General features: G+C 45.5%; 1 long non-coding RNA gene and 1 pseudogene across 1 annotated transcript; one reads left to right on the top strand and one right to left on the bottom strand.

The window, feature by feature from the left end:
* Positions 1-483: 483 nt before the first annotated feature.
* LOC116583677 lies at positions 484-5,599 on the bottom strand. Its single transcript, XR_004282832.1, has 3 exons — positions 4,891-5,599; positions 4,618-4,695; positions 484-1,667 (listed from the first exon to the last, which is right to left on the bottom strand). It is a non-coding gene; the product is annotated as an uncharacterized LOC116583677 (long non-coding RNA).
* Positions 5,600-12,043: 6,444 nt separating this feature from the next.
* Positions 12,044-12,148, top strand: LOC116583735 (annotated as a pseudogene).
* The last annotated feature ends 1,462 nt before the right edge of the window (positions 12,149-13,610 follow it).

Raw genomic sequence — 13,610 nt, 5'->3', positions numbered from 1 at the left:
GCATGTGGAGGGCTGCAGCGGTTGCTCTTAACCGCCGGTGGGAGGGACACGGAGGAGCGGGAGTCCCGAGGTGCGGGCAGGCGCGTGTTGGGGTGGCAGAGGACTGTGCCCGCCCTGCAGGGAGCACAGGGACTGGAATCATTCCCCGCCTCCCGGGACAGGCGAGCCCACGGCTGCGCTGCTCCCACGGCTCCGCCCTCGCTCGGGTGCCCTGGTCGTCGCCCCCTCCCATCCCCCGCGTCCCCACGGCGCACGACAGCCCGCTTCTGCACGCCCACGTCCTCATTCAGCCCCGCACATTCTCCGCTGCCAGCTGCCGCCCACCAGGCTTTACCCCACCCCGCCGAGGGGGGCCCCCGGGGGACTGCGAGAAGATCCAGTTGCCTTCAGGACTCTTGGAGTGTACTGTATTGGAGAACCAGTTCCCAACTCAGATTCAGCTGCTCAAAAGTCAATACTTGAGAGACAAGTGATGGTGGGAAAGGAAAGGTTGCTTTATTCAGGAGGCCAGCAGCCTGGGAGATAGCGGGCAGAAGTCTCAAAGACCATCTTCCCCATCCAGGAGGAGCCTGACCATTTTCAAAGACTCAGGAAAAGGGGGTGGGGGCGAAGCTGTGCACGGGAGAAGCAGACAGACTTGGACAGACTTGCTGGCACCAGCCAGAGCTGTTTTCCCAGGCCAACAGGCCTTATCTCCTGGGAAAGTCTGGTCCTTCACTCCTCAAGGCCAGCGGTCTGCAAATCTCAAGGAAAGAGGTTAGTTCCACCACACACCAAGGGGCTTAGGTCAGTAAGCAAGGAGCCCCTAAGCTTAAGGCAAGTTCACCCCTAAGACTGGCTGGAGTGTGCTGTTACAATGGGACATTGCCATATTCAAATGCCCAGTGCTCTAAATTCTTTTAAATAAAATAGAGCCAGCAAAGAAGCAATGCTATAGTTTCTAAATGATAGTCTCATGAGCCTCAGAATTTAAAATATGGGTGTCCTCAATTTCCCAAGGGCTCGAACCCTGTTGTCAGACAATGTGTTTCACCAGGGTAGCGACTAGGTTTCCCAGGGGGCCACACCCAGGCCTAGGGACGGGAGTCTCGGTTCTGGAAGGACCCACTTCTGCATCACCGTTCCCCGGCTCTTGTTTCAGGTTAAGGTGGACGAGATGGGACCTGCTGTGGGATCTCACCACCTCCCAGGCCGGGAGAGCCCCAGCATTCCGCATTACCAGGCACGGAATCCCCAGAGTAACTAACCCAAGAAAGCTGCTTGGTCATAAAAACGTGTCAAACCATGGGAGTGAAAATGCAGCTTTTATTTGAACAGCTGAAGCAAGGCTATTGTTATTCTAAACCGGTTTTTTGCATTTTCCAAAATTGCACGGAGGCATGAGCACATAGGTTATGTGATTTTTTGGCAAGGGCCACCTCCACCCTGGTGCGGCTCGCGTCAGCATCCACAGCCACTTGGACAGATCCAGATCATTTCTGTGGCTCCCTAACTGCCTACCGAGTAAAAAGCTCAGGACGTTTTTGGAGCCCAGGGTGGGTTTTAAGTATTCGTCTGCCTTCCTCTTGACGCTCGGGATGGGTATGCTGGGACGGACTTCAGAGCATACCCTCTCCATGACTCGTTGGCGCTACGGATGGCTTCACAAAGAGCACAGTGGAAGAAGCCTGAAAAAGATGAGTTGATCCAGTGAGCCCAGGGGTCCCTTCCCCTGGCCACCTCCCGCCGCACACATTGTCCCAAGTCGTCGGAGGCACCATCTGTCTGGGAAATGCCAACCTTGTCATTTCTTCCCTTCTGTTGTGTACATGGGTCTGCGTCTAGAATCTGTTCAGCTCCACTGGCATATTTTCAGTTCCCGTTTTAATTGCTAACTAAGTCCGGTGTAGATTTTTGTAAGCTCACCATCACAGCTAACCCCACGTAGGTTCTCCTCTACTGAATTGAATAATCAGCTCGTTTTATTTCATAGCATATGAAACCTGGTGGGATTCATGACTGTGCTGAATTCGTGGATTTATTTTGGGGAAAATTTAGAGGATCACAACAATGCATTTTCCTCTCCAGCAAGAAATGTTATTTTTTAAAAGATATTTATTTATTTATTTATTTGTATATGTGTGTGTGTGTGTGAGAGAGAGAGAGAGAGAGAGGGGGTGGGGGGCAGGGAGGAGGAGGAGCAGAGGGAGAGGGACAAGCTGACTCTACGCTGAATGCGAAGCCCTAACCGGGGCTCGATCCCACAACTCTAAGATCACGACCGAGCTGAAACCAAGAACCAGAAACTCAACAGACTAAGCCACCCAGACATCCCCAAGAAATGGTATTGTTAGCATCAAAACAGTTGGCTCGCTAAAAAGCTTCATGCATATTTCCCTCTATTTTTTTTTTTTTTAATCAGGGGCACCTGGGTAGCTCAATCAGCTAAGCTTCTGATTTCAGCTCAGGTCATGATCTCAGAGTCCTAGGATGGAGCCCCACATCAGGTTCCCCATGAGGAGTCTGTTTGTCCCTCTTCCTCTCCCTCTGCCCCTCCCCCTGCTCATGCTCTTGCTCTCTCTCTCAAATAAATAAATAAAATCTCTTAAAAATAAAATAATAAAAAAATAAAATTCACATGTCTTATGGCTAGTATGAGCTGCATATGTTATTTCATATTTTATTCTTGGAAAAGTATACAATATCTTCTTTTTTAAAAAAATAGATTTTATTTATTTATTTGAGAGAGAGAGAGAGAGGGGGCATGCTGAGGGAGAGGGAGAAGCAGGCTCCCCACTGAGCAGGGAACCCGATGTGGGGTTCAATCCCAGGACCCCGGGATCATGACCTGAGCTGAAGGCAGCAGGTTAACAGACTGAGCCATCCAGGTGCCCTCCAGTATCTTCCTTCATGTCTTTAATTTGTATCTTCATGTCTTTAATTTTTGGTAAAACCTCTAGGTGAATGATTTGGCGATTCCAGAAACATTTACTTAAGAAGACAAAGGCAATTTTTCATGTTTCCTTATGTAAATAAAATCTAATATCTCAATAATATGAAATAAGATTCAGCTATTAAAAAGGGTAAAAAAGGGGGCTCCTGGGTGGCTCAGTCGGTTAAGTGTCTGCCTTCAGCTCGGGTCATGATGCTAGGTCTTGGGATCGAGCCCCACACGGAGCCCCACATAGGGCTCCCTGCTCAGCAGGGAGTCTGCTTCTCCCTCTGCCCCTCCCCCTTGCTCGTGCTCTCTCTCAAATAAATAAAATCTTATTTAAAAAAGAGTAAAAGGGGTCCTCTATGCACCCACAAGGAAACAATCTCCAAGAAGTAGTCATTGAAGGAAGAAACTTGAAAAACAGTGTCTTATGCCCTCTGTTTGTTCTTCACAGAGTCATCTATACAGATAAAAGTAAATGCAAAGAGTAAGATCTGAAAAGTTTACAGCAAGCTGCTAATGCTGGTTCTTCTGGTGCAGGGCTGTAAGATGCTGGAGCATAGGAAATGAAAGGGTTATGAATTGATCCCTATAAATGCAATTCTTGTATTTTCTCCAACAAGAATGCAAAAATACGTGTAAGTGAGTTCTGCAAATTTCTTTAAGTAGAACAAGATTCCTCAGAAGCATAAGCTTAAGACAAAGATGCCAACACCAGGGTTGTTCTCCTTGGTTCTCCAAGGTTGCTCTGCTTGTTTCCTCCAAGGGAAGGGCACTGGAGCTCAGAAGAAAGGCACCAAAACCCAAATCAAATGAACAGGGAACCAACCTGTAAATGGAGTTCAAGGCTAGAGAGCTGACCTAGCCAGGAAAGATTCCCCACCCTTGTCTGTGACTCCAAGAAGTTTCACTCTGGAGGGAGTAAGGAGGTTTTGACACCCACTGTCTGGTCTGTTTCTCGCACAATAGCTCATTTAACTTCTCCCAACGTTGGTGGGTGCGGCTGTCACACCATTTACCCAGGAACCGAGGCCCAGGAAAGGTATGCAACCAGCCCAAGGTCTCATAGCTAGCCTGTGGCACAGCCAGGATAGGAAGCCAACCGGGCTGGCTTCAGAGCCCCATCCTTCCACGCTTTCAGGATGCTTGCCCTTGATCCTCATGGAAGTCAAGGAGACAATTCCCATTGTATCTTTACATGGTCTATCAATTCCCAGAGTATCTTTACATGGTCTATCTGGGATGGGAAGAAACCGGGACAACTGAGAATTCCCTGCCACTCTGTGCCTGAGTCTTCAGCTGTTAGGTGAGACTGAGTGGGGCAGCCAGTGGGGAGGCAAATCACATCTCATAATAGTCATTTGTGTCCCTCAGTGGAGTAGCGCTACGGCAAACACAAAATCCCGTCCTCCCCATCAGTCCTCCAGCATCCTGTGAAAAACCATGTCCTACCTCCAGACAACACCCACACGGTCACACTCGAATGTCAACAATACAGCCGCGGGACTACTTGGCTGAGGTCCGTGCAATGGCATGTGCCATGGATGTGAACTGCCATTTAAAAAGCAGGAATCAAAAACTTACGACGTACTGTATGGTGACTAAAATAACATAATAAAAAGATAAACAAATAAAAAAGAGGAAATCTAAGAGTCATGACCATGAGCTGGATCCAGAGATCGGGGAAGAATGGAGAATCCTACCTGGGACTGAGTTCCCTTGCCGCTCTCACTGGGTGATTGGATCTCGAGGCCAGAGTCACTGACCATTGCCCAGTGGACCTGTTGAAACGCATTGAACACCGTTAGGACAGTGTGGTGAGCCCCACAGGGAAAATGTTCACGGAGAGATTTTGCATCATCTGGCGAAGAGGTCGGACATAAGACAGAGTGGTGCGTCGCAGGGAGCGGGTATGGAAATGGTACCCTAGGACCTGTAATAGCTGACCCCCCTTCCCGTGGCACTCCCCCACTCACCGTGTTCAGCCCTGAACCAGAAGTAACCCAGGTGGTGTTAGTCAGTGTCCATAGCCTGCCATTCATTGCATGTGGTCACAAAGTTTTGAGAACCATTGTGAGTCACCATGACTCCTCTCTGGGCACTTAACCAATCAGGCCCTGGGACTTAGAGAAAAGTAGAGGGAAAAAGAGGAAAGGGAAATTTTTCCCCCCTTCAGACCAGTTGTTACTCCTGGAGGAAACACAGTGACTGAGAACAGGCCCTGTGGGTCTGGGTAAAACACAGCCAGCCCATGCCATGTTTTCATCTGCCTCACAAAATAAATTGACCTGATGCCCCCCTCACCACCACCCCCGCCAGCACTGCTGGGGGATAGTTGCAAGGATGACTGACTCTTGCCCATGGGAGTAAGATGTTGCTGCTTGAAGCGGTTAGGAACCTAAGCTCAGCGGACAGGACAGGACAGAACTCCTGATTCTCAGGATTATTGGGGAAAAGCACTCATAGCACCCCTGTGACACAACCAAGAGGTTAATTCAAACTTGACTTAGGCCTGGGCTCCTTAAAGCCAGTAAAGCAATCATTGCCATAAAGGAGGACGCTAACTTTAGATAGAGAGCAAACAGGGGTGCCTGGCTGGCTCAATCGGTAGAACATGCAACTCTTGATCTCAGGGTTACGAGGTAGAGCCCAACGTTGAATAAAGAGTTTACTTTAAAAAAGAAAACCTGGATACAGAGGGAAATTTTTTTTTAAGATTTTATTTATTTGACAGAGAGAGACACAGCAGGAGAGGGAACACAAGCAAGGGGAGTGGGAGAGGGAGAAGCAGGCTTCCAGAGCCTGATGCGAGGCTTGATCCCAGGACCCTGGGATCATGACCTGAGCCAAAGGCATATACTTAACGACTAAGCTACCCAGGCACCCGTACAGGGAGAAATATTAAAAATCTGAAAGAGGGGAGTCTCTGGGTGGCTTAGTCGGTTAAGCAGCATCTGCCTTGGTTCAGGTCATGGTCTCAGGGTCCTGGGATGGAGCCTACATCAGGCTCCCTGCTCAGGAGGGAATCTGCTTCTCCCTCTCCCTCTGCCCGTCTCCTCATGTGCTCTCTCTCTCTCAAAAATAAATAAAAATCTTAAAAAAAGATTTTCCCTCTCCTCCACTCCTCCACTTCACCCCCATTCGCTCTCTCTCTTTCTCTAAAAAAAGAAAAAGAAAACAGAGAGGTTCATAGTTTGACCCAACTGGAAATCTAACATTTACTAGAAAAAAAAAATATATATATATATAAAATTAAAGGATGCTGATGGACTTTTATGTTCTGGGCTTGGAATGAAATTTATCATCAGCTGGTGAAACTTCACGGCCTTAATCAGTATCGGGACTCAAAGTACAATTGTACCTGGGAATTTCACTAAATGTAAACAAAGTACCTCCATACTCTTAGGGTAGTTACCAAACATAAAATACAGGCAAATAAGTGTTCCATGGTCAAAAGTCCCATTGCCCTCAAATATCCCATAGTGGGCATGGACACTCTGACCCACTGAGTAAAAAATTAGAATTAAGTCTTTGTCGCTTACAATTGGCTTGACAAAATGGAACCCCATGGAACTCCACTCTCCCCTGCCAGAAATAGTTGATGAAGGCCAATATGAATTAAAATAGGGCCTTAGTATTGGAAGCTATTATGCATGACCTATTTATAGAAGTCATAATTCTCCCTGCTGCCTCTCTATGGAACAGTCCACCCTGGCCTGTTCTTAAACTTAGAAAAAAAATGAATGGCACTCCACGGTGGGAAGAATCCATTCTCTTGCCTTTCCAGCTTCTAGAGGCTGCCCACATTTACTGGCTAATAGTTCCTACCACTCCAACCTCTGCTTCTGTCCTCACAGCTCCTTCTCTGACTCTGACACAGCTCTGACTCCGACACGGCTCTGACTCCAGTCACAACCCTCTCAGCACCCACAACATTAAAAAAAACAAAAACCCTGCAACATCTTTTAGTCACTTTTGGTTTGTGGAAACAGCATATTCCTCATTTTAAAACTTCATTTAAAAAAATAAAAATAAAGGGTGGCTCAGTCAGTGGTTAAGCATCCAACTCTTGATCTCAGCCCAGGTCTTGATCTCGGGGTCATGAGTTCAAGCGCCTCATTGGGTTCCACGCTGGGCATGAAGCCTACTAAAAAAATACATATATAATAGTAAGATAAATACATAAAAATTTAAAAATGAAAATTGTATTTATGCCCATTTATGCTGATACTTTCAAATAAGCCCACTTTGAATGCAGTGCCCTCTAATACAAGACCCCAGAATCTGTCCAAATTGCAATACAATGGGCACTCCTATTAGTGCCCTCCCCCACAGAGGCCCTTTCACTGTAGAAGATTTAGAATAGTTTTTTGTTGTTGCTGTTTTTTGTTTTGTTTTGTTTTTTACAGCTTGCAGTCTCTGGACCATATGTGAGTCCATGATCTTCTAATGCAAGCATGTGGCTCCATGCTACGTGCTATAAGAGGGCCAATCAGCGGCCACATAATGGGCTGTCCCGGAAATAGGCCCTGAGCCTATGACTCTCCATATCCAGCTATCAATTACGCCTTGGGTCATGGAAGCAGCACCCCGCAAGCTGGGCAGACACCGAGATCTCCTTGCTATGTGGTACAGCCAAATCTGGTCCCTCTGGCATATCCTACCTGCAGGAGAGGGTGGCACTCTTGGCCTTCACTCTCTTGCCAGAAGCCATAGTGCTGAAGTAGGTCATCCTTATCGTGGAACCCTTGACCTAATGCGGAAGCCCATGGGATCAGCTAGCTGAAAGGCAAAGGGAATTTACACACCTTATCACCACCATCGTATGCAGCAGAACTTGACCAAGAAGATTCTCACAAGGCTGAGAATAAACACATTTGATCAAACTTCAGACAGTTGCCTTAGGCTAGATGGCCTTGCCAACGATCTCTTGAATCTGCTAATTATCACAGGCTCTTTGGCCATTGCCAGTGGTCTGGCCATCTGATCCAGCCAATGGCTGTAATAAGAAGTTCTTATCTAGGGTTTCTGACATCAGGGTAAAAAATTCTAGTAATGCCTTGCCTCACAGATGCCAAAAACATTAATAAAGTATCTAAGGCTCATTCAACATTTGAAGATTGATTAATGTCATCCATCACATCAAGGAGACGGGGTGGCAACAGAAAACCTGGTCCCGGGGCACCTGGGTGGCTCAGTGGGTTAAGCGTCTGCCTTCAGCTCAGGTCATGATCTCAGGGTCCTGGGATCAAGCCCCGCATCAGGCTCTCTGCTCCGCGGGGAGCCTGCTTCCCCTCTCTCTGCCTGCCTCTCTGCCTGCTTGTGATCTCTCCCACTGTGTCAAATAAATAAAGAAAATCTTAAAAAAAAAAAAAAAAAAAGAAAACCTGACCCCATACTGGAGGAGACAATGAAGAGCATCAGCCGCTCTAGCCAACTTGGGGTTTCATGGATCCTCTAGAGCCAATGGCAGGAGGAGGAAGGACAGCAAAGACAGTCTTTGCTGCAAGCCCTGTTATGCCCTGTCACAAAAGGCAGGTGACACTCAGATGGCATTGCCAGGGAACAGTCCCCAGCCACAGATGTTGAGTTCTATAGTAGCATCTATGGTGACACACGTCCAGTCATCTGGTTCTTCTAGAAACCAAAAGGCCTCCAGATGTGATGCCTGGGAATACCACTTGGTTTGTTCGTCCCTAGAGCTGACTTTACCCTTGTTCCTTGGGAGCATGTCCTGGAAAGAAGTCACTCTCAGACACAATTAGCTGACATATATTCTGAAAACTATGCCAGGATGCTGGAGACACAATTTTGGGAAAGGACATAAGTCATCCTCAAGAGCTCACAGCGCAACATGGAGCACCAGAGGTGGTTCTAAAGCTAATGAAAGTGATACACAGGCTGGGGCCCCTGGGTGGGTGCAGTCGATGAAGCAGCTGACTCTTGGTTTCAGCTCAGGTCATGATCTCAGGGTCATGCGATCGAGCCCTGCATCAGGGTCCACACTCAGCTGGGAGTCTGCTTCAGATTCTCTTCCCCACTCCCTCTTCCTGCCATCCCACAGCTCATTCTCTCTGTCTCTGTTGCACACAGGTCTATTTTTTTTAAGTTTTTTATAATAAATAATTTTTTTAAAGTTATACATAGGGTAAGCTGACTTTTATCTTCTAAATTTGTCTTTCTGCATACCCTGATTTTTCTTCCAACTTTTAGGTTTTAAAGCTTTCAAACCTACAGAAGAGTTAAGAGAATGGTATAGTAAACACCCATATACCATTTACCTAGACTCAGCAATTGTTCCAAGTTTACTGTGGTTGACCCTCGGACTGTATAAGTTTGAACTGTGCACACAGGTCTACATATAAGCAGTTTTTTTTTCCAAAAATACAGTATTGTGTAAATACAATACAGTATATAATACATATAACATACAAAATATGTGTTCATTGACTGTTTATGGTATCAGTAAGGCTTCTGGTCAACAGGAGGCTATTAGTAGTTAAGTCTTGGGGGAGTCAAGAGTATTAAAAAATTTTTTTTTATTTAGTGTAGTTGACACACAATGTTATATTACTTTCAGGTGTACAACATAGTGGCTGTTCACTACAGCAAAAATACCACCTGTCACCACGCAAAACTATTATAAGATTAGTGAACATATTCTTTATGATGTGCTTTTTTTTCACAGATTCCTGTGATCTATCCATTCCATAACTGGAAGCATGGATCTCCCACTCCCCTTCGTCTATTTTTGCCCATCCCCTCACCTCCCACCCCTCCAACAAACATCAGCTTGTTCTATGTATTTATAGGTCTGATTCCGCTTTTTGCTCAATTTTTTTGCTTTTTTAAATTGCACATATGAGTGACATCATATGGGATTTCTTTTGCAGTCTGACTTATTTCATTTTGGATAATACACTCTACGTCCTTTATGTTCGTAAATGGCAAGATCTCATCTTTTTTATGGCTGCATGATATTTCAATGTGCACATGAAACAATCTTCAACATCACTCAACATCAGGGAAATGCAAGTCAAAAACACAATGTGATATCACCTTACACCTGTTGGAATGGCTAAAATAAAAAAGACAAGAAATAACAAGTGTTGGTTAGGATGTGCAGGAAAGGGAACACTTGCGCACTGTTGGTGGGAATGGAAGTTGGCACAGCCACTGTGGAAAACACTAGGGAGTTTCCTCAAAAAATTAAAAATAGAAATACCATATGATCCAGTAATTCCACTACCGGGTAGTCAAGAGTCTTACTCAATTTTTTTTTTAAGATTTTATTTATTTATTTATTTGAGAGAGAGAGAGAGAGACAGTGAGAGAGAGCATGAGCGAGGAGAAGGTCAGAGGGAGAAGCAGACTCCCCATGGAGCTGGGAGCCCGATGTGGGACTCGATCCCGGGACTCTGGGACCATGACCTGAGCCAAAGGCAGTCGTCCAACCAACTGAGCCACCCAGGTTTCCCTTACTCAAATTTTTTATTACGCATTGAGGAGGGATGGTTGGTGCTCCAACCACCATATTGCTGTTCAAAGATCAACTGTATATTTTGGTCTTCTCTCTCTCATTTTGTGCCTCTCCGTTTCTGTTTCTCTCATTCTCTCTCACACAAACATACCTTTATAGTTACAATTCTTCTATCAGCCCACAATTAAAATTCCCCAATTGTCTCAATATAATCTCCTTTGTACCTTGTTTCTAATCAAAACTATACATAACATTTACTCGTCATGACTCTATAGTCTAATTCGACCTAGAAAACATCTGCACTTCTTCAGTATTTTTTTTCTTACAACATAGTGATGTTTTTGAAAAGTTCATTATAAGTATAATTCCTCTAAATTTTGATTTGTCTGATTTTCTTTAGTATCAGACCAAAGTTAAACATTAAAGAGCCTCAAGATTTCTCCATTGTAATTGATGGAGAATATTCTGTTTATAATAAATAAGAAATCTAAGAGTGTGTAAATCCCTGATTTTCTTACAATCTTTTTACTCAGTGATTTTAGCATCCTTTAATGCTCTTTTCCTGAATAATTTTAAGGGTGGTTAAAAATGATGATGTTTCTAGGGTGCCTGGGTTGGTCAGTCAGTTAGGCATCTGCCTTTGGCTGGGGTCATGATCCCGGGGTCCTGGGATCAAGTCCTGCATGGGGAAATTCTTGCTCAGTGGGGACTCTTCCTCTCCCTCTGTTGCTTCCCCTGCTTGTGCTCTCTATATCTCTGACAAATAAATAAAATCTTTTTTAAAATGGTGATATTTCTAAGGAGATCTTTTTCTTCTCCACCTGTTAGTTAACATTATTAGCTCATCACAGCTTAAACTTTCTGCACTTTTCATGAACCCTTCAGCTTAGAGATGTTGTGGAGGGATTCTGTTTGTTTGTTTAGATTTTGACCATTTGATTACTTTTGAATATGTCAATCTTCACAAGCTAGGACAGAATCAAACCACAGCAATCTAGTCTTCTTGGGGTCCAGGCCCCATCTTTCCCTCTTTAGTGGAGTGACAGGCTAAAACAAGGTGCTAAGAACAGAATTTTAATCTCTAAATAATACCTACTTATCTACATTTTCCCTCAGGAAACACCCCCGGCAAGGTCCAGTCATTAAAGGCAGGATACACAGAACATCTTGATCTACGAAGGACAGAATGACCCCAATTATACACTTGCCAATGTACTGGTGAACTAAATTAGAGGTGGGCAAGGACTGGCGAACAGAGAAAGTGTTTACATTTTGAAAACTGGCTCTGAAGTTTTAAAAATTGCCTGTTACCAGGGCATCTGGGTGGCTTAGTCGATTAAGTGTCAGACTCTTGATTTTGACTCTGGTTGTGATCTCAGGGTCGTGGAATCGAGTCCCGCATGAGTCTCTGTGCCAGGTGTGCAGTCTGCTTGAGCTTTTCTCTCTCTCTCTCTCCCTCCATCCCTGTCCAGAACCCCCTCTCCCTGTGTAAAAAAAAAAAAAAATGCCAATTACCATCAAGAAGAAAGCAAGGAAAAAATATTGCAGATGTGTCTATGTGGATACTTGACTTTGCCAAAGTCTCCCACTAGAACGCAAAGTTAGAGATGAGTGTCAGGGATCAGATGCTTAGATAGTTTCAAAATACACGCTTTGAGCAGTGGCAGTATCATAGCCAATGGGATTTATCCAAGGCGTGGTTATTGCTAATTGAAAACTTTTTCCAAAATACAATCCTTAGTAATAAGAATTTGACCTACTGCATCCCTCCATCTGCCACCCGAACACATAATGACAGACCGTAAGGACTATTTAAAAGAAATGCTCAAGTCTACAAAGGGTGGTGGAAGCCATACGTCCCACTACAAAATAACCTCCAACTTTCCTGTCAGAGCAACAGGGCTACTCTTCCGGAATGGACATTCCAAGTGGCCAAACTTGTCGGCTGTGTTCGCCAGGGCTGGGAGGTGAAAAATAGAGCTAAAAAGTGTCATCCGCTCAATGTAAAATCAGGGTCAGCTAACACCCTCGGAACAAGCTCAGAATCTGCCCATCATTTGTTAAACATTTGCAATAAAGGCCCTCTGTGCCATCTCAGGAGGGCTTTTCTTAAACTGAAGGTCAGTATAGTCTGTGCTGGAGAGCCTTAAGCATTTGGCTTTACTACTGGGGATTCCAGCAGCCAGGCTGGTTCGAGAAGTCATCCAACAGGGCTGCCTCGGCGACAGTCAGAGCACGCCAGCCAGCCCACCCTGAGCTCCTCATGGCTGCCCTAGGCCACCTAGCAGGCCTCACCTAACTGCCCCAACCTGGCTACCCCACCCCTAGATCCAACCAGCAAGACACCCATCCATCTCACGAGTGCTCCTGCTAGGCACTGTATGCACGGGGTTTTTAAAGATTGAGATACTCACCCAGAGCCAGAAGTCAAACTCCTGAGTCCTTTTTATTCAATTTGAGACCACTTGGCCTGTGTGTGTTTTATATTTCATAAGAGGACTCGATCCTTTGGGTGTTTTCCAACAGCTCTCGATACAGAGTTCACTGAACTGTGTTACTACAAGAATACCCGAATCCAGCACATTTCATGAAAATGTATGAACCCCAAAGAGTATTTATAATGCAAACAGCAGATACGGAAACTCAGGTTGCCCCGGAAAGATGTTACTGGGCTCTCACTGGGACCAGGAAGCACCGAAAGGACCCTGAAGGTAGCTGGCTCAGACCCAGCCTCTGGTGGCTAAGGATGGGACCGTCATGCGAAGAAAGTTCCACACAGGGAAGCGGAAGCTCCTGCAGCCTCCCACCTGCTTGGAACAACCACGGCAAATCTCACTGGAGTCTAAGACATCTATGAAATCATCTGAGATGACCACAACTTTTGAAAGCAGGATGGACTGAAATAGTAGAAATTTCTTTTTTGAACCGGGGAACAATTAAGATCCACGTCACTGAATGTATCGCTATTTCATTCCTTTTTTTTTAAGATTTTTTATTTATTTGACAGACGGAGATCACAAATAGGCAGAGAGGCAGTCGGAGGCGTGGGGAAGCAGGCTCCCTGCTGAGCAGAGCGCCTGATGCAAGACTCGATCTCAGGACCCTGGGATCATGACCTGAGCTGAAGGCAGAGCTTTGACCCACTGAGCCACCCAGGCACCCCTATTTTGTTCTTTTCTGTAGCTGAAACTCCCCCATTGTATGGATTTACTATGT

The sequence above is a fragment of the Mustela erminea genome, chromosome X (genome assembly GCF_009829155.1).
Source record: "Mustela erminea isolate mMusErm1 chromosome X, mMusErm1.Pri, whole genome shotgun sequence".
NCBI lineage: Eukaryota > Metazoa > Chordata > Mammalia > Carnivora > Mustelidae > Mustela > Mustela erminea.
This window is presented reverse-complemented; position numbering and strand designations above follow the sequence as displayed.